Source organism: Carassius auratus, unplaced genomic scaffold (genome assembly GCF_003368295.1).
Source record: "Carassius auratus strain Wakin unplaced genomic scaffold, ASM336829v1 scaf_tig00009513, whole genome shotgun sequence".
NCBI classification, from domain to species: domain Eukaryota; kingdom Metazoa; phylum Chordata; class Actinopteri; order Cypriniformes; family Cyprinidae; genus Carassius; species Carassius auratus.
The window spans coordinates 23,683-45,011 of NW_020524037.1; the positions used below are offsets into that span (position 1 = coordinate 23,683).

Genomic DNA, 21,329 nt, shown 5'->3' on the forward strand with positions numbered 1-21,329 from the left:
TATGTCTTTTTCGTAAGCTATATACTTTTTCAGAAACATATGATTAAATGGAATTTCTACATTTAGGAATGTTCAGTTGTTTCAGTGTTCTACATGTAACTGACAGTGATGATGCCATTGCAATATTACACTTTATAAAGACTATGCATTTATTTCTGTTTACATGATGACATCATTTAATTTACACTGAAATAAAGCTTTAAACCTAAACTCTCCTAAAACATAAAAATACAAATTATTTAATTATACTACATGCTAGTATTTGAAACTTAATTTTAATATGTAATGTTAAATATTTAGTTTTAATATTGTTTATTTATTTATTTATATTCCCTTTTTATTATGTCCTGCTCTTTTAAAATTGTTGTTGTTATTATTATTATTTATTATTATTATATTATACTACAGCTGTGCCTTCCATTTAAAGGGCACCCACAGGTTTTTGCATATTTTATGACACATTTCTGCTAATCCCGCATAGTAGCATAGCATAGAACCCTGTTGCAAGACCAACATAAAATGCAATTAATTCAGTCTTTCATAGACCCCCCCCCCCCAAAAAAAATATTAGACTCTTAATTACTATTATATATTTATTCATAAAAATTTTCAATTAGCTTTTATTTTTCATATTTTTCATATTGTATTACTACATAGCTTTAATGTGTTTTTATTTCCATTTTAGTTTTAGTACTTTTTTAGCAATTTTAGTACTTAAACTTATTTAAGTTAGGTAGAAAAAGCTAACAAAAGTTTTTTTTTTTTTTTTGGTCTAATATTCAAATTCCAGTTATTGATTTTGAATAGTTGTAGTTATAAACACTGGTGAATAAAAAGTTGATAGATCTAGAAATGGGTTTATTTATAACTTAAATGCTTCTTTCACTTAAATGATTACCATGTCATTCTTTCTCTTTCTCTGTTAGCCATGAAGAACTTAACATTCCAGATCACGCCAGACTCCAACAAAGATGGTGAGAGCATACAGATGGGTCGAGACCTTAAACTTTCCTGCCACGTTGACGCCCAGCCCCAGGACAAGGTGAACTACACCTGGTACAAGAACGGAGCGCTCATCTACCCCACCGACAGCCTCATCGTGCTGCGCAGTGACCCAGACATGCCACCAGGCACCAGCAGCCTGGAGATCGTGGACATGAAGTTCAGAGATCAGGCCACCTACAGCTGTGTAGCCAACTTCCCCGGGAGCAGCGTTCCTGAACTGCGAGTGGACGTGAACATCACACAGAGCAGCGGTGAGACAGTGATTGTAATACTAAAGACACTGTGGGTTTAAGGCCTCAGAGCTTTTAAAACTCACTTGATGTGCTCGTACTGTGAAATGGCCCATTGATCGGACTCCTTCTGCTCGTTGCTGATGATGTTGTTTGCTCTATCTATCTATCTATCTATCTATCTATCTATCTATCTATCTATCTATCTATCTATCTATCTATCTATCTATCTATCTATCTGTCTGTCTGTCTGTCTGTCTGTCTGTCTGTCTGTCTGTCTGTCTGTCTGTCTGTCTGTCTGTCTGTCTGTCTATCTATCTATCTGTCTGTCTATCTACCATCTATCTGTCTGTCTGTCTGTCTGTCTGTCTGTCTGTCTGGCTGGCTGTCTGTCTGTCTATATCTGTCTATCGTTTTATTTTTTATTTATCATGGTGTTTACATAGAGTGTTATGTTCATATAATAGCAAGCTTAAACGTTAATTTACCTAAAAAAAAAAAAAAAAAACACTCACAAAATGACTTTTAAAGAAATCTAAAAAAGAACAATGAATATTTAGCACAAATCATTTCTCTTTCTGCCCAACATGCTGTCTGAGTGTTTTCCAGCTATCAGAGAGGTTAAACTTATGCCTCGTGGGTAAACCGTGATAATGTGGGAATGGCCATTCTGTTGGGTTGATGGTAGTAAACTGTTGAATTCTGGGAAAAACTGACGCCCTCATGCATTTGCATCCCCTCTGATCTGTTCTCTCTTATCTCAGCAGGATACTATTTTTTCTGTGTTTCTCCTCTTTTTTTCCCTGAAGTTTCGACCTTCTCTTGGGTTCCTCTCTGTTTCTGACTGCAGTACCTTGCATGATCAATCGGATCATCTGACAGTCTCTTTATCTCTTGCTTTATGATCTTTCTGTCCTACTGTTTGACGACTGTCCACCCCATATGGTCATTATTTTGAATGTTTTTTCCTTTGTGTTTTGGTGTTGGTCCAGTAGATTTAACACTGTAGTCTCCTAAAACAATGTACGATATATCTTATCTTATAAATTATTCTATATCGTATCAGAATTAATTGTTCCTTTTGTGTATTGTTAACCTGCCAACTGGCCTTGTTTAGGCAAGCTGTTTATAAGACATAAATCGTTTATTGATTCGTTTATTAATTAATGCAATAAAATACTATTCCGAATGGATTTTTTCTAATTGTTTCATTTTTTTCAGTATCAGCAGATTTACAATGATGACACAAGATGTTGCATATACATTTTTTGTAAACATCACATTTGAGTGTCATGAATCATTAAGCTAAATATAGAGAGAGAAGTTGCAGTTCAAAACGTTGGTCATAAACCTGTTGTTGTTTCTTTTTTGATACACAGCTATTGAATAAAAAATACAAAAATAATGGTCTGACTTCTTAAACCAATAGATCTCCTCTTCCAACTTTGTTTCCTCTTTTCCAGTCATTCCTCCAGTTCTGAGTGTGCCAGTCGGAGGGGGTGTGGTCAATGTCAGCGAGGGCGGTACCGCAGAGCTTGTGTGTTTGGTCGATGGTAAGCCCCGCCCACCTGTTCTGTGGTCTCGGGCAAACAAGGACCTGCCAATGCCATCGGGGGATTGGGTGGTGGAAACACGTGATGGCCGTTTGCGTCTGACCAATGTGACGCGGGACATGATGGGAGCATACCGTTGCCAAACAGCTCCTTACAATGGCCTAAACATCAAACGGCGACAGGGTCAGGTGCAGCTCAATGTTGAGTGTAAGTGTTTCAGTCATCAAACAAAGTTTTTCAATTAGAGAACTACTCTGAAACTGCTAAAGTTATAAGTACCTTGCTACATTGAAATGATGTACAAGTAGTGAACTGCGTTTCTCCCCATGGTTTGCATAAATGAGTGTTAATAAAATATTTATGGGTTGCCAAAGTTAGCAATTGAAGTTGACTATTTATTTTCTATTATAACTTGTACAATTATTCCAGATGTCTTATTTTTTTTTATCAAAATATAAATTTACATTTTTGGCTGTATATTTTATGGATAATACCGTTCATATTTAGTGATCAGGAAGATTTTTTTTTATGTTTTTGAGTCTCATATGCTCACCAAGGCAGAAATTATTTGATAAAAAAATACAGTAATATTGTGAAATATTATTTTCAGCATCATTTCTCCAATCTTTGCATGACCCTGCAGAAATCATTCTATTATGCTTATTTGCAGCTCAAGAAACTTTTGTAATTTTTATTAAAAAAGTAATAAAAAAAAGTAAAAAAAAAAAAAAGTAGTGCTTATTGTTTAGTAGAACTAGTCAAAGAAAATTTAGGATGCTTTGATCATTAGAAATTTTGAAAGAATAGCATTTATATGAAATAGAAATCTTGTAGCATTATAAATGTTTAATAAATTAAACATTAAACATAATTACTTTACAAAAGTATTCATTTCCATCGAAAGTTTGACCCGTAACATTACAGTTGTAGTGCATAATCACTATTGAATCAGATTTTTTTTCCTCATATATTTTGTATCATACTCAAAAGTATGGCCGATTCCATTAAATGACTTGTGAACAACATTGCATGTTTAATAAGTTAGTTTGCTTGTTATTTTGGTCTATATTGCGCAGAACAAACTATATAGCAGTTTCAACTGTAAATTAAAAGGATTTAGAGTTAAGAGGTTATCCAGAGTGTTCAAAGAAAGTCCCACTCTAGTCTCTCTGTAAGCTCACAGAGGGTTTTTTATTTGTCAGTCGACCAGACCACTGGACTTATCGCACATTATTTGTCAATTGACACAGTTTGGAAACATCCCAGAACATCTTAGGCAACGCCACTTCTGTGCCTGTCTGAGAAAGGACAGCGGTAATGAAATCTATCATGAAATTGCCTCAATCGATGACGTGATTGCATTTGATTTGGTGCCTCACATTCTAATGTGATTTTAATCTTGATTGTAATGCGATCCATTGACTGAGGATAGATTGAGTCTCTGAACGCATGACCAAAGATACAAAGTGATATGTGTTTTCCATTAAGACCCAACAGGCCATTGTCAATGATTTTGATCCTGCTATTTTTCGATGCAGTATTTGGGGGCTGGCGGTTGTGTTAATGTGCTCAGAGTTTTCATAATGCATTATGATGCCTGCGTGGAGTGCGTTTTGTTACTGCCAAACTAAAAAGCCTTGAATTCATTAGTGCTCAAGCTACGCACAACCACACAAAAGATAGACAGGCTAAACCCTGAAACACTCAGTGTGCATCAGCCCTTTTCACACGAGCCATTAGCAGGGCAAAGCACTCTGTGCTCTCATAATGGATCCTGTGTTTATTGTGTTGCTTCAAAATGCACCATGTGATTACAGGACGATGCTGAATTTGAGTGTGCGTCGGTGCATTCACTGCACAGGAGGAGTATCTGACCATGAGTGTCACACAAAGAGCTTTTGGAGCTGTGACATTGTGGCTGGGAAAGCCAGGTGGCTGGTGGTTCAAGCCCCTCAAGGTGCAGGCTATGAACCAATACCATTGTGTACAAGGCATTGAACCTAAAGTGTATTTCAGGAGAACTCAGCATGCATAATATTTTTATCAACTGGTTTTCTTTCAGTCAGCACAGGTTTTGTATTTCTTCTTGGATCATGTTTAGATCTGAGCTAACTGAAAGAAGACACTCTGTCAAAAAGATTAAATCCGAGATTTATAAGCAGGATTTTTTAAATATATAGATCAGTCTTTTTTTGACCCGGAACACTAAATTGGGTAAAGGATTTTCAGCACAGCACAGGGTTAAACATGCAAAAGTAGAAACTGCAAGTGTATTGGAAAATGTACTTAACTTATCTTTGTTTTAACTACATTGTGTACAATAGACTTATTTTTATTGATCATATGCTGTTTTGTTATTATATTCTGTGTGGTTGTTTCAGTATACGTCTCTTTCCATCTGGCAGATAGCGTTTAGGTAAACGAGTTTGTCTCAGGTGAGCGGAGCATGTCATTGCTCGGCCTGTGATCAATTGTGATAAATGATGACAACCGCTACGTGATTTATACTGTTATTAAAGAGCACAGTCAATGAATCTGCACAGCCCATACAATCAGAGATGAAGTATAAATGCTGTGCATGTGACTTAAACACTATATACCCCAAAACATGTAATGCAGAGCATGCTGTGAACAAATTGTAGTTCTTTGGATGTCCTCATGGCATGAGAAATCCCAGAATGTTGTGTTTCAGCTAAATGAGTGATAGCTTCATTAAGAGCTCATATGAATCACCCTCTCCCCCACACATCTAGTCTATCCTCACATCCTCAGTCCCTTTGTTTCTATTTTCTGTCAATATCGCTGCCGTAACGGGCCCAGCTACTGCAGAGTATTGCAGGATGGAGGCAGTTTGGAGCCCACCGCTGTGCTTCATCCCACGGCAGGTCTGATTTATGAGCCAGGTGGCTCTGCCTGTCTCTCTGGAGCTGAAGACAGGGGGATGTTGTCTAACACCTCGTCCTGTCTCTCTGTGTCAGGAGAGACAGACAGCATCTGCCTGAAACTGAACCACATTTCAGGCATTGAGAGGCTAAATCTCACAAAACCTGTCAAGAAACAAACTTATGTACTGTATATTGATTTAAATAAAATGAATATTTATATTTAAAATATTACACATAAGGTTTTAATTATGAATACTAATGTTTTAATTTATAAATACATTTACAATTATAAATATTTAATAATAGAAAAACCCGTAATATATATGTAGAATGTAATGGTAATCATTATTAAAGGAAAAGGTCACACAGAAGTGGAAATGTAATACATAAGCTGTGTGTTTGTAATAAACAAATGTGACTTTAAAACATTTTTAACTTCAAATCGTTGCTTGTGAATTAAAAATGCAAGCAACGATCAATAAACTCTTTTATTCAATAATATAGCTTTCTCCAGTGAAAAAGTCATCTTGTCTGATTCAGGAGAGAAATATGAACAGATGAAGCACCATTTACAAGTGAAAATAGTCCAAAACTGGTTAGATTTTGATATGAGAGGACTCTTTCACAGCAGGGAGTGTTCATTATGGATTATGGAAGTGTTACAGTATTAATGATGGGTTTGTTTCTTAGCTTGTTGTTTTATAAGGCATTTATTGATGGACATGAGTGGTGTGGCTTATTGTGACTTTTTTATCAGCTGCTTGGACTCTCATTCTGACGGCACCCATTCACAGAGATGACATTTTTCAAATCTGCTCCAAAGAAACAAACTCATAAACATATTTAACATACCGTTATATTCTCAATTTCCCCCTTTCCTTTTCCTCTCTTTTAATGGCCAATGACAGGAAACTTTTTATATTTAATATGTATGTATACAGAATATGTTTTCTCTTGTGTCTTTATTTTGAATTAGTTTTATCTTCGCTCTCATGTTTATCAGTGCTGTTGGGTGGCTGAAGCTTATGATGTTTTGACTACAGAAACGTGTCCTTTCACATGAGACGGATGATTCTAGTTTGTTTATGGGAACCGCTGTGTTGTGAAATGAAAATAGTCTTGTGTAAACTTCATTATGAGAATAGATGAGAGCAAATCACCTCTTCCTGTTGAGTTTAGATAAATGTTTTTCACAAACTACGTTAAAATGCAAGACAGATGATCGCCCGTCACATCAAGGGAATTTATAATGCTGTACAGTATCATTCACAGCACCTTTTGTTATGCATTTCCCAACTTCACTTTTCTTTCTGTTTAGGCTGTGTCTGTTTTTATGCTTTCTTTGCTCCCCACATTCATATCTTTTCAATGCATTCAGCATTTTTTCTTTGTCAACAAATAATCAGTAAAAGGATATACATTTCAGAAAAGTAAGAAAAGTCCAAGAAAATCTCATATGAGCTGTTTTATTCATTCATCATACATAATGAATATGCATAATTTATAAGTTCAGGCGTTCCATGGGACTGGAACTCCTGACTCTGGCGTTGCTAGCGCAGCTGCTTTTCTATTCAGTTTAATTTAAGTTTACCTAACCTCTTTGCAACATTTGGGACATGTCTAAGCATATTTTATTTTGGCGGGAAAAAATGTATAACCATCTAATTACATATACAAACTTTAATCATATTATAATGCGAAATGGGCTTTTGTGTTCACGTAAATTATTTAATAATAACAATACAAATATATATATATATATATATATATATATATATATATATATATATATATATATATATATATATATATATATATATATATATATATATATATATATATATATATATATATATATATGTTTGTTTGTTTTGTTTTTTTACTGCAAAAAATCATGCCACTTATGGAGAGGTTCGGCTGGAGTACTAGTTCTTTCCCACACTGTTTGTTTTCTTAGTCTTAGATCCAAATCACAAACCCGAGAACCTTGTGGGAATTTAAAAAAAATTTGATTGTTATAATTTTCAAAGTCAGTGAAATCAATTTGATCTTTTTCTGCTTCCTTGATGCACAGACCTGGTCTTGTTTTACCATATTTTTGCAAATGAAAGACAAACATTTTTTTTTTTGTCTTTGTTTAATTTTATTTATTGTTTTAATATTATTTATATTTTTTCATCACCATTTGATAACTTCCTCTGACACAACTTTCCTTTTTATTTTCACTCGTGTCACCTTGTAAGTGTGAGATGCCAGTTAACAAAGCCAAATTATTTATTTAATCTGACATATTTTTCAAAAGACAAAAACAAAAACTCTATCAGGAATTATTGGATCATGGAAAATGGGGATGATAATCGTTTAGAATGTTAGATGTCTATTTCAAATGATTGTCCATTAAAGATATCATCCTGTACAACCAAACAGTTTGTAAATCAATCTGAAGCTAATAAGGTTTCATAATTATATTGTCATTGGAAACGCTGAATTAAAGTTCATAAGTTAATTACACCCTGATGCTCTCTGCACATTAATAGTTACAGTAATGTACTGTTGATGTATTCCTGAGGTGCTGTGATGCTAATTTGCAGTCACATCACTTCATACATGCAGAGTGTCTAACCAGACCCTGGTAGACTGTAATTAGTCATTAGCTCTTGCACACTATATAGATTGATTCCGTGCAATTAGCTGAGACAATGTGGACCCCATCTTATTGATTCAGGTAGTCGCTTGCAATCTGTCATCTGAACATCGTCGGCATGTGCGATGGATTCATGCATTGTGTCCTAAGTGCTTTGGCATGGTTTATGTGGGGCTTTGATTCCAGTAAAATCTCAAGAGTGGTCAGTTCATTTACTGTTCTTTTCCTTAAATTGATTTTTGTCCTGTTAGTGAAAAAAATGCAGTTTGGGAACCTTACTCTAAAGAGCGTTTTAACAAAGTGAACTGTAGAAGTCAAAATGTCAGCACAGAAGGCTAAAAGAGATGCAACTGGTAAAAAATGACTTTAAAATCTTAATTTTACCCAAAATATTCACTGACAAATGAAGAATCAAGGATGAATTCCAGTGTAATAGTCTTTCTTTCTCCACCAGACCCTCCTGTTGTGGATCCAGTCCTGCTGGATGTCCGTTCTCAAACGCTTTCGACAGTCAATCTCCGATGCCTGGTTCTCAAGTCAAATCCAAACCGGATAGCCAGCACCCGCTGGTACCGTAATGGGATCCCCATCCGAACACCACCGGTGGACCCTCAAAGTGTCCCTCTGCTCCGGTTCAAACTAGACACCACAAATAATGGCACTTACGAGTGCAGAGTGAGCAATGGAGTGGGTACCTCAACCTGCACCTTCACTGTGTCTGGTGAGTTGTAAAACACGTACTGTATGTTTTATGTGGGAGAATTGATCTTGGTCGTACCAGTAGGTGGCCAGTTTTTTCTTAGTGGCCATTTACACAACAACATTTTCAGCCAAAAACTGGAAACTTTTTTCACATTTTGCCTGTTCGTTTACACCACAACAGTGTTTTGGGGACTGAAAACGCATATTTTTGAAAACGTCTTTCTAAATGCAAGTTTATGATAACGCCACTGTTATCATTTCCATGTAAACACCCAATACGGGAATCTTTGAAAACAGTGACGTTATGCACATCCGTAGTACGTGTTAGATATGTAGACATCTGCAGTATGTGTTGATTTTAAAGGCAAGCGTGAACAAACATACACAACAATGGAGGAGTACATGATACTGTTTTAGCTGCTCAAGAGTTTGCTAACGCTTCTTCAGCAAAGTGTGGATTTACTTCACCAACATTACAACCAACAGTGGAAACACATCACATACATAATTTAATCATCACTTCCCTACAAAAGAATTGGCTGCCATCTTTGCAGACTTGTTAGGCTTTTCCCTCTCAGTAGGGTCTTATCTTTAGCTTTGCCAACACATCATGACAGCTGAGAGGTGCTAATGCTAATCCTAATCAGCTAGTTCTATCGTCACACACTAATACGACTGCTGTTAAAGGCCTAACTGCTGTGTAACATTTAACACCATTGTAGAAGGAATTGTGTTGCAACATTTAGCATGCAGTGTTCCTTCCTCTGAATACTACGAAAGGCATTTCTGCAGAAATGTACCCCAGCTAACAAAAGCATGTTTTAAGAACATTTTGCTAACATTCCCATTAAGTAATGTAAATGTTATTTCTGAATGCTCTCAAAAATTTAATTTTTTTTAATGTAAAATTTTGTTTTTTCAGATACTGTATGTTGGTTAACATGAAAGGTTTTTGTAAGGGACATTGAAACACCAGAAACTGACATTTCACTAAAATAAAAAATTACTTTAATACAGCGTATCTGCTTATGGGTGCGTGTATTTTCCTCGCAAATAGCATTGCAAATATATAATTTATTCCCTATCCGCTGCACCAGACAAAACTTGAAGTTTAAAATGCGCCCCGGAGTTGCAGTTTCATTTGGTGACACTAAATTAAACAGTTCTCCTTTAATGAGATGCTTGTCCTTCATTGATGCTGTAGATAATTGATTTTCACTCGGTGGGTCATGACCCAATAATGGCTTTTTGTCTGCAATAAAAAATACAATTAAATATGCATACCTAGAATGGCAGACAGGTTTTCAACATTATATTCAATGTAACAGCTATGTCTTGCAGCAGAACCACTGCAATTTCAGTCGGATATCCAACTTATTTTTAATAGTCCATTATGCTGCTTGATATTGCAAACTGTATTTTTTTTCATATTATTTGAATGCATCAACATATTTATAGACACACCAGTTTGTAGTGCACATAGTTTTACCTTTTACCACACTAGTTATTTACATACAAGTGGCTAATGAATTGAAAGCATCACACATTCACAGAAAATAGCTTACTTCCTTATTGCGAAATAAGATGGTAGTAGTTTATCTTTTTTAAGTATTTGACTAACTAGTCATGCTCTGTTTTGGTTTGTTTGTTCATTTAGCTCAGCCGTATAATGCAGAGTTTTACTACGACACTCCAAACCCCATTCGCACACTGAAGAACAATTATTCCTACATCTTGCAGTGGACACAGAAAGAGCCCGGCGCTGTGGACAAAATCACTGGTTACTGGATCAATGTCCAACAGGTAAAGCAAACACCCACAGACACTGGAAGCTTAATATTTACTTCTTTCTTTCTTTCTTTCTTTCTTTCTCTCTTTCTTTCTCTATGGTGGCTCAGTGGGATGTGGATGAGTAGAATAAGTGTGTTTGTAATAGGAGTCAGGGGAATCGTGTGCTCTGTGTAGGGAGCAGACAGTGGATCGATCACTGCTTGTCCTGCATTAAAGAGACTCTCAGAACCCCACAGGTGCAACACAAGAACACACAAGCAGCCTGATTGGGTCTGCATTCCATCCCTGCCGGATAAAAACAGGTCATACACCCTAAGGTGCTATATTAAGGAACATGGACAAGCATGTCAAACCATATTGTAGTCTATGTGATAAACAAAGAGCTTGGATTAAAATCCAGTGATACTAAAGCCTATTCTGAGGTCACGTTTCTTCCCTAACCGTGTCATTGATGAAGTAAATTGGCTTTTAGGGTTAACCTCGCTGGTCACTTTAGACGAAAATATTGCTGTTAGCACAAAAATCGCAATAAGAAGTTGCATAGCATGTGCAAACCTATTGTGTTTAGTAGCTTGAGTTCTTCTCCACAGAGATGAATATGTCCTCATTGTGTCCATCGTACTCGACTTTGCCAGATGGGATTGGATGGTCATATACTGTAAAGCTATCTTTATTTCACACCCAAGCAGCAGTAGTTCACATAGTTCCTGTCTTTTGACCTTCATCCCTGAGTCAGCAGTGTGAGGCCGCATGAATATCTGCTTTGCATTTCTGAATGCATTGTCTGAAATACAGTGTCTAGATAGTTTACTAAAAATTGTAAATATGTCCCAGTTTCCACTGTGAAGCTCACTGACTGAAAAGGTAGTATCTTCAGTGCAGGTCTATAATAACCACCATAGACATTGAGGACACAAGTGAACCGTTAGCTGCCAGTGTTCCCAACCAAGCATGAATTACTTGAATAACACAATGCTTCAGTTTTTTAACGGAGAAAAAGTGCAAGGCAAGATGTGATTTGACAGCTGTTTTTAGATAGAAATAAAAAAAAAAACAACAGTAAATACCAGTGATACTTTTTCTTCTTCTGCTGTTCTGAGTTGAAAATACAGGCTGTCATTTACATGATTCATAACTTTATTAGTGACTGTGATGAGACAACAAGTATTTTTTCTATGTTTTCAGCATATAAGGCATACAGATAAGATTGAATAGATGCATATTTTTTTAAAAAAAAAATATATATACATTTAATTGATTACATTTGATTACATTTTTCGTTATTCCATTAAACTCAGATAAATTATTTTAAGTGTTAAAAATATTAATAGTTAAATATCTACAGTTCCCCTTAAACAAGGTACATTTTCATGAGAAGCATCACTTATTAAGATACTCCACTGGCAGATTTTTTTTTCCTCTTACACAAGAAAATATCTGCCATTGGATTAAAACAAAATACACCAGTATTAAAGATACATTCTCTGAAAACAAGCCTTAATATGTTTAAATAAACCAGTCTTGCTTTTAGCATTTTTAGACATTTTTTTAACTGGAAAAACAAAACAGTTGTGCTGCATTTAATATATATAGCACTTTCTTTTGGCTAAAAGGCAGCATCTCATGTATCCTTTATTAGAAGGGCGATCCCATAAAGCATAACGACAAGCTGAGGGAAGAAATGTATGATTTAGAACTGAAATTAATTGAACATAAGAAATATCCAAACATCTTGGGACGACCCCAACAGCGGCAGCGGTGCGTCGGGAGCGATCCATGAGTGCATCTCTCACAACTGTGTGCGCTTTGTGACTCTTCATCAGATTTTTTTTCAATTCTGACATCCTAATCATCTATTCATAGAAACCTGGCCCAGAGGGGGGCAGAAGGAACGGAAGAGCGCAGATGAATTATGGAAGGAGGCAGGAATCAAAGCGAACGGGGAGGGGGAGATTAGCCACTTGTCTTTGTGTGCATGAATAGCTAATCTTTCCCTCTTTAAAACCTTACCTTAAGTAAGAGTCTACAGGGACCAATGAATTAACATCCTGACTGCAGCAAGCATGCATTAACTTTTATGAGCTTGAGTGTGTGTGCGTGTGTGTGTGTGTGATGGAGAGAGAGACAGATTATAGATGAGTTTCTCAATATACTTAGTTGAGTATATGTGCATATTTGATCATAGCAGAATAACAATGAATGTCTGTGTGTGAATAGTGAAATATAGTTCATTCCATTCGTGTGTGAATCTACAGTATACGGTGAACTGACCTGTCCGTTTGTGTATGAATTTGTCTAAGGTCTGAATGTGTCGTGCTGCTTTGCGGTGGTAATGTCGATAAATGTTTTATAAATGTTGCTCTGAGAAATGTAGACGAGAGGGAAAAGAGAGAGGGGGTAATGAGCTGAAGAAAGCAGAGCCATTGTTTCTAACAGGCTATGTTTACATGCACAAATTTTGTTTCAATTAGACTGAATTCATTCCGAGTGATGAATCTGAATGTAGTGTTTCTGAATGCTAAATAAAGTGATTGGGTTGATGTGTGCATTAATATGTCCTGAGCTTTGAAGTGAAGTGACGTGTGGCCAAGTATGGTGACCCATACTCAAGATTTTTGCTCTGCATTTAACCCATCCAGGTGCACACACACACACACATGTTTGTTTTTGTGAAAAGTGGGGACATCCCATAGGTGTAATGGTTTTTATAATGTAGAAACTGTATATTCTATCGCCCTTCACCAACCCTACCCTTAACCCTAACCCTCACAGGAAACTTTGTGCATTTTTACTTTCTCAAAAAAAAAAAAAACTCATTCTGTATGATTTATAAGCGTTTTGAAAAATGGGGACATGGGTTATGCCCTCATAAGTCACCCTCTCCTTGAAATACCTGTGTCATACCCATGTCATTATACACAGTTGTGTCCTGATATGTCACAAAAACATGCCCACACACACACACACACAGTGAACACACACCTGGGGCAGTGGGCATCCAAATTACTGCAGCTCCTGGGAAGCAGTTGGGGCTTCTGTGCCTTGCTCAAGGGTCTCACCTCAGTCGTGGTATTGAGGGTGGAAGAGAGCTGGTTAATCACTCACTCCCCCCACCAACAATTCCTGCCAGACCTGAGACTCAAACCAAAGTCCAACTCTCTCGAGAACAGCTTTTTTTTTCTTTCTTGCCTCTCTTGCCTCCTTGTAGAAAACGCCCCAACTAAACTAGCATTCTGTCTTTCTTTACTTAAACATTTTCTTTACATTTTCTTATAAAAGGTGCGCAGACTGCTTTTGTTTCCTCTGAACTCGCCAAAGAAGATTCAGAACATTTTTTAAATGAGTGTTGTGTTTTCAGAGTCCGCAGGAAACATCAAGCCTAATTTCTAAAGCTGTGCCACTTGTTTACTGGTGCGGGAACAGAATCCCTCTAGAATAAACGTGTGCTGAGTAAGATGAGAAACTTTCATTACCTATTATTATTTTGGCCTCATTTTTTACAGTTCTTTTTTTCCCATTAAACTGATGCTAACAAGCTAAACCCTGTATTCAGTCATTGTTCTAAATTCGCTGACAAACGACAAACCCAGTTTCATCTTTTAAACACACTCTGTGCCATATGTTACTCAACCACCAGAGACTCAAACAGCTGTCCGCATCCAAACCGAGCACCAATGACAGACCTCCAATCAGTGGGGTGAATAACCTCAGGAGAGGGAGAGAGAAAAAGAGCGCTTGAATGCATTTACACATCTTTATTGAGATCTACCTGCAGGGGAGCGCGGTTCACAGGCCTCTGCTCACACCTTGCACACCTGTGATTTGACGAGAGGTGAGATCTTACAGCTGTGTGTGTGAGAGTTTAGTACATAAAGCCCTTTGCAATGTGATTTAACCCTTTACGCTTCTACATTGTGCTAGTTCCTATTCGTCATCCTTTAATGATTCCGAATGTACCATTTTCCTAAAGACCAGAGAACTGGTTCCCTTCATAAAGGTTAAAATTCTATTCAAATAATATAATATGCATTCCAGACAATGAGTTCACTTTACTCAAATGGCTTTCACAGTCACCAGATCTCAATCCAACAGAGCAGCTTTGCGATGTGGTGGAAAGAGAGATAGCATTTTTTAGGTCTCATGTTCATATCGTTCTTGACAACGTCCAACACATTAGGGGCCGTTTATACCTAGGATGATAACAATGATGACAAAGATATAATAAAAAAAAAAATCTAAATGTAAAGCAATTACAGAATCCACAACATATTTATACAGATAATGACACAGTGAAATGATATCATTGGAAACACTTTTTTGTTTCAGCTGGTGAATGATAAAAACACTGACAGCCAATCAGAATCCAAACGGTTTAAAGAGCTTGAACATTTAAAGCAGCAGACGACAAAACTGCAGTACGCCTTTAATAAACAGAACATTACTGTGCATTGAAGTGGATGGTAATATAGTTATCATTATAGTTATCTTTACACTTAATACTGACAGGATAATCAGGCACTGGAGGCACTGTCTTCTGTCATACGACTTTTTGTCTGTATTTTGCATTATGTATATAGCATTATAAAAGATTTGATTTCATATTTCATAATGTTTAATTTGCTTAATTTCTGTAAAATCAATTATTCTCTGGTCTTATCTTTTTTCTTCATTAAGCAATGCTACCCTTCCCTTGGAGAAAACACCGCTGGACTCTCTTGTGTGTGTGTGTGTGTGAGTGTGAGTGTGTGTTTGGTGATTTAGATGAGAGATGCACAGAAATGTTGTGTTAACAGAGAAGAGCAGCCAACTACAGACAATTTATCTGTGACTTTTACAAAATGCATGTTTGCATGTGTGTGCTGGATACGGCTGTTAAGTCTTGGCATGCATTGTGTAGGCTCAAGTGGGTTTAGTGTTGGAGACGTGGCGGCACACACTCCATGTTGCTGTGGTGAATGGCCCAGAAACAGTGGTTTATGGTGGGACTTAATTAGACAGATAACAAATGTGTTTGACCCCTCACTAGCCAGGTTAACATCACTGCTACGCTTCTACTTCCTGCCTGGAAAAGGGGGAACAAATGATGAATTGGAAACACACACACACACACACACTTATTCATGTGTGTTGTATTTGGAGGGAATGCTGGCAGGTTTACCTGCTGCCCGGGTCTCCATGCAGAACTAAGCAGAGATCATTTCTCTTTCCATTGTGCTCTGTTTCCATGGGGCTGCTGCCATGTTTCCCATAATTCCATGGGGAAAAAGCCTCGACTGCCAGAGTGCCGCTGGCCCTGTGATTACCACACATCCTCTGGGAGTGAGAGCTGACCTGAAACAGCTCACTGCACATTCATTTCATCTAATAAGATAAGGCTAATAGTATTATATATTATTAGTGTAGGTTTTTGTGGTATCAAATAAAACTGCAACATGTTTGCTTCTATGAATAAGAGAGATCAAAAGCTAAACATAGTTAAAAATACACTGTAAATATATATAAAAATGTATTTTTTCCATATGGAAAATGTATTTTAAATATACAAAAATGGCCAAATATTGCTAGTATATATTTTGAAATCTAAATGTATTAATATTGCCCCACGCATATATTTTATTAAACACATTTTAAGATTGGACTTATATAAATATATAATTAACATTTGAAGGTTTAAATGTAATATATTTCTAATCTAAACTTATTTATTTTGTTCAGAATACAGGTTCAAGATTTAAACAACTATATTTAATTAATATATTTCTTTAAGCCATGCCATTTACAGAATATATTTAGCAGATATTTGAAATATATTTTGGCCTGGAATGTTTTTTGGCCCTGTCTGTCATATGGGTTGCAATATTGTGATGGAGAAGGTCGAGTTATTATCTTTGTGCTGTTAAACTACATGGAATTTTGTTCATTTAGCTATAAACATGTTGACAGTTTAACTAATACTTGCTACACCGTTCCTTGAGGTAATAATGAGAATGTATTGATGCAAAAGTTTGCATTGAATTATATGTTTTGACTTGAATAGAGTATTTTTGTAAAAGTGTATTTACTCCTTGAGTATGCAGCAGCAAATGCTCTGTTTTACAATAAAAGAGACATATTTAAAGGGAAAATCTAAAAAAAAACAACAAAAAAAAAAACACACACATGAAATGCTAAGGTTTCGCTAAAGTATCCTCAGAAAGGACTCAAAAGCAGCAGCATTCAGAGGCATCGTAAGATGTCCCATGGGAAAGCAAAATAGCTCAAAGTAGAGAATGACAAGTTGATCTGTTTCACCAAGTGTTCTTAGTCAGCACACTGCTGTTGAGCCTGAGGAAAGACTTCTAAACTTCTTACAGCAGGGTGGCAGGATAGCAGCTGACCTTGCACTCTGCAAATCATTGCACCGAGGGCTTTCTGTGGTTTCATGGAAGTTAGAGATGTATAACTCTGTGTGTAGACACAACCAGTTTCCAGCGTAACGTTTCTGTCCTCGCTGTGAAAGTGAAAATGCTTATGGTGAAAAGTCATATGGTCAGAAGTGAGAGTGTCTTGTGTCCATGGAGTCACTGACATTTCTTCTATCTTCCTCTTCTTTCTGCCCTGCTTGTTTTCAATAGATAAATAATGTCAAATAGTTACAAGTCCAAAATTATGTCAGAACTACTGAGAAAAAATATTATAGGGTAGAGTGGGCTCACCAAAATGTTTTAAAAAGCAGATGATAGTTTTATACAAGGCAAGAATGCATTATATTCAAAAGTGACATTAAAGACATTAATAATTTTACAAATAAATACTGATCATAAAACAGCTGTTTTAAAAATTGATAATAATTTCAGACCTTATTTCAACATGATCATAGCATTATCATCCTTAAACTCTTTTTCTCTTGTGTGTTTGCAGAACCGACAGACAATTTTGTCCAAACAGATCACCACTAAGGAGCCGGTGAAAGGTGTTCTCATGTCCTACACGCTGACAGACTTGCGTATTCCCCTGTCGTATGAGGTCAGCCTCACTCCCATAACCAGCTACGGCACTGGAAACACGGTCACGCGCACCATCCAGTACTCAGAGCGTAAGTCACCTTCCTCTTATACCAGACATTAATAATTACAGCATGCAAGATCTCAGTTGTCTGTTGTCTACTCGCATCTGTTTATTTTTATCTTAAAGTTGAAATGCATTACATTATTTTATTTCAGGTATAGCAATTTTGATGAATTTAGATTTTTGATTTTATATGGGCGAGCGCAAAGCATAGCTGGGCTAGTTGTGGAATGGGAATCAAAGCCAGAATTGTTAAAATCTTCATGATTCCCATCAACAGAGGTCATGCATTTCAAATGTGAGGTTTTGCTTTTGGGATTATGTTAAATTGAGATGTCAAACGTGTGGCAGCCATCGTGTGTTGAGATTGCTGATGCTTCAGAACAGTAGGAACAGACCAGCGGTTTCAGTACCAGAGCTGAGTCTGGATCTCAGAAACTGCTGATAGAATCTAATCCCACTGGATAGTCTTTCAATCTTTAACTCCCAATCTCAGCATTTGCTTTAACCAGACCAAAAAATGGCCAACCTACAGAATAAATGGATTGCTGGAAGACATGAAACCCTTCTTCTGTGAAGTCAAGGCTGTATTCACAAAAATTTTTCAGTACTCTAATTTGATTGGCTGAGTAAACAATGTGTGTGTTTTTATTAATTGTACTTTATGTATATATAGTTTATTTATAGTAAAGTGTTCAGTTAAATATTTGTAAATAAAAAGTAATTATTATTATTATTATTATTATTAATAATAATAATAATAATAATAATAATAATAATAATAATAATAATAATAATAACAGATACTTTTTTAAATTATTTTTAAATTAATATATTTGGTAGTATGAAAGTACATTAAAGTATATGGAAGTAAATGCTTTTTATTTATTTTATTTCTTTCCATATTATTATTTTTTTATGTTCAGATGGTAAAATATATATAGGTAAAAACTATTTAACTTTTTTGTATACATATTTTATTATTTAAATTGAACCTTTTTTTAATCTCATTTGGATTAATTTATTTTAGATTTAATAAATCAATACATTTTTTATTTTATTTTATTTATTCTTTTTTTTTCTTCTTACAAATAATACATTTTTAATTTGGTTGAAATAGCAGTTTAAAAAAATTCTTGAATGCTATTTTAATAAATAAAAAGAAAACATATAGAACAGAAAAAAATAGAGCAAGCTAGTGTTAGAGGCCTTTTTTGCTTTTGTTAATTGTATAATAATTAAACAGAAAACAAATAGATGGAATGCATAAAGATTAAAGAAGCTTTTTTTTTTTTTTAAGAAAACAAGAAGTTAGTACATGAATAGAATTAGAATAAAGAGTGCTAGAGTTAGAGGGTCAAATAAAGATGTGTTTTTATCCAGTTCTTGAAGTTGGGGACTCAGATTGAGTTGGGGAAGTCATTCCACCATGAGTGAACATCTTGTTTAAAAGTCCTTTAAAGTGATTTTGTGCCTCTTTAAGGTGGCACAATAAAGCAACGCTCACACACACACACACACACACACAAACATATATATATATATATATATATATATATATATATATATATATATATATATATATATATATATATTTATATATATATATATATATATATATATTTATATATATAGTGTGTGAGATATACGTATAAAAGTAATTGTTAGATAAATATTTAAAGTTTTCTCTGTATAATTTTGTTTGATATGTTTAAATACAGTGATCTCATTTCTCATTTATAAGAAGGATCGGTATTCACTCTTTTTTCTAATTTCTTTTCTCTTGCAGCCTACACTTACCCAAGACCTTCAGGTGAGAAAGTCTTGTACTTTTTCTTTCGGTGATTTTTTTTTTATTTTTTTTTTTGCGTGTTGTCTTTCTCTCTCCTCTAAACTTTTCTCCCATCTCACGCTTGTCCTGCCTTTCAGTTCTTCCCAATTAAATTCAACACAGTTCTCCTGGCAGCCTAAGCACTGAGCTTTGCCAAAGAAGTAAAAAAAAAAATACACATAAATTAAACCAGACTGGAGATCAGCAGAGTATATTGATGAGCCGAACGCATGTGGAGGGAAGAAAATGTTGATTTCAAACCACTATTTAGAAACTGTGCATTCTTATCCAGTCATTTGGTCTGTGTTCTCTCACACTTGGAAAATTAGTTAATCAGCCATTTAGAGTGTGACTGGAGTACTTCTGGGTGACTAAATATAGTATTTTGTATTCACTGTTTGTTAAGTGATGTTTTATTAACAAATTTTGGGAGCAGCAAGCACAGATAATTAACATGGCCAATTCATCACCAGAAATTACACCATCTATCCAACCGGCACAAGTGAGAACCCCTATAAATAATCAAAGCAGCCTTACCTTCAGTATCTCTAGTCTTTCATGATTCCTTCCACCACCCCGACTCCTCACCTTCAGCCCGTTCCTACCCCAGCACGGGGAGGAGCACTCAGGGGGAGCGCTCTGGGTCTGGGCTAAAAACTGAGCTCTGACCCCTCTCCCTGGATAGGGGGAGTACCCTGGGCTCAAGAGTAATTACCGGTACATTTTGTTTGGTAATATTAGGCAGTTTTGATTTTTATGCTGTTTAATGCTTGATGATCACATTATTTCACACATGCATCTGCTTACATACTCCATGTGATTGCTTGTTTCTGCTTCTTCTTCGCCTTATTTTGATCTAGACATTCAGGACTCTTTCAGAAGATGTGATATAGTGCCTCTTACTGTATAACAGTGAAAATCCAAAAGTCTGAAATTCTGTCGAAAAACAGGCCTGTCCTGCTCTCAGTTACTGAATCCCTGAGACTGGCAAGGGCAGCTTCCAAATCCTCAGGACTCATCTCGCTTGATCTGTCTTCTGCCATTGACCAGTGGTTCAAGTCTTACCTCTCAGTTAAGTCCTTCAGGGTGTCTCGGAGGGGTGAGGTTTCTTAGTCAAGTTCTTGCTACTGGGATTCCTCAAGGCTCAGTGCTTGGACCACTTCTCCATCTACATGTCATCATTAGGATCTGTATTGCAGAAGCATGGCAATCAGTGCTATGCTGATGACACTCCACTCTGCTTCTAATTCCCAGCAGATGATCCAATGGTAGCGGTTCGCAATGAAGCCTGTCTGATAGATATTTCTGGCTGGATGAAGGACCATCACCTTCAACTCAACATGAGTAATACAGAACTGCTTGTGGTCTCAGCCAACCCAGCACTTCATCACAACATCTCTAAACAGCTAGGTTCGTCAACCATAACTCCTTCCAGGAGTGCAAGGAACCCTGGAGCCCCGCTGGATTCTAATTCAAGGGCACTGATGTTTGTCTACAAGACAACCACTGGCGCTGCACAAATATACCTAAACTCGCTAGTTCAGGCTTATGCGCGATCCAAAAGCTTGTGTTCTGCAAGTGAATGACGCTTTGTGGTGCCATCCCAAAGAGGCACAAAATCTCTCTCACTGATATTTTTCT

At 36.2% G+C, this 21,329-nt stretch overlaps 1 pseudogene; it reads left to right on the top strand.

The window, feature by feature from the left end:
- LOC113072567 (MAM domain-containing glycosylphosphatidylinositol anchor protein 1-like) overlaps window positions 1-21,329 on the top strand; it is a 65,960-nt pseudogene that overhangs the window by 15,868 nt on the left and 28,763 nt on the right.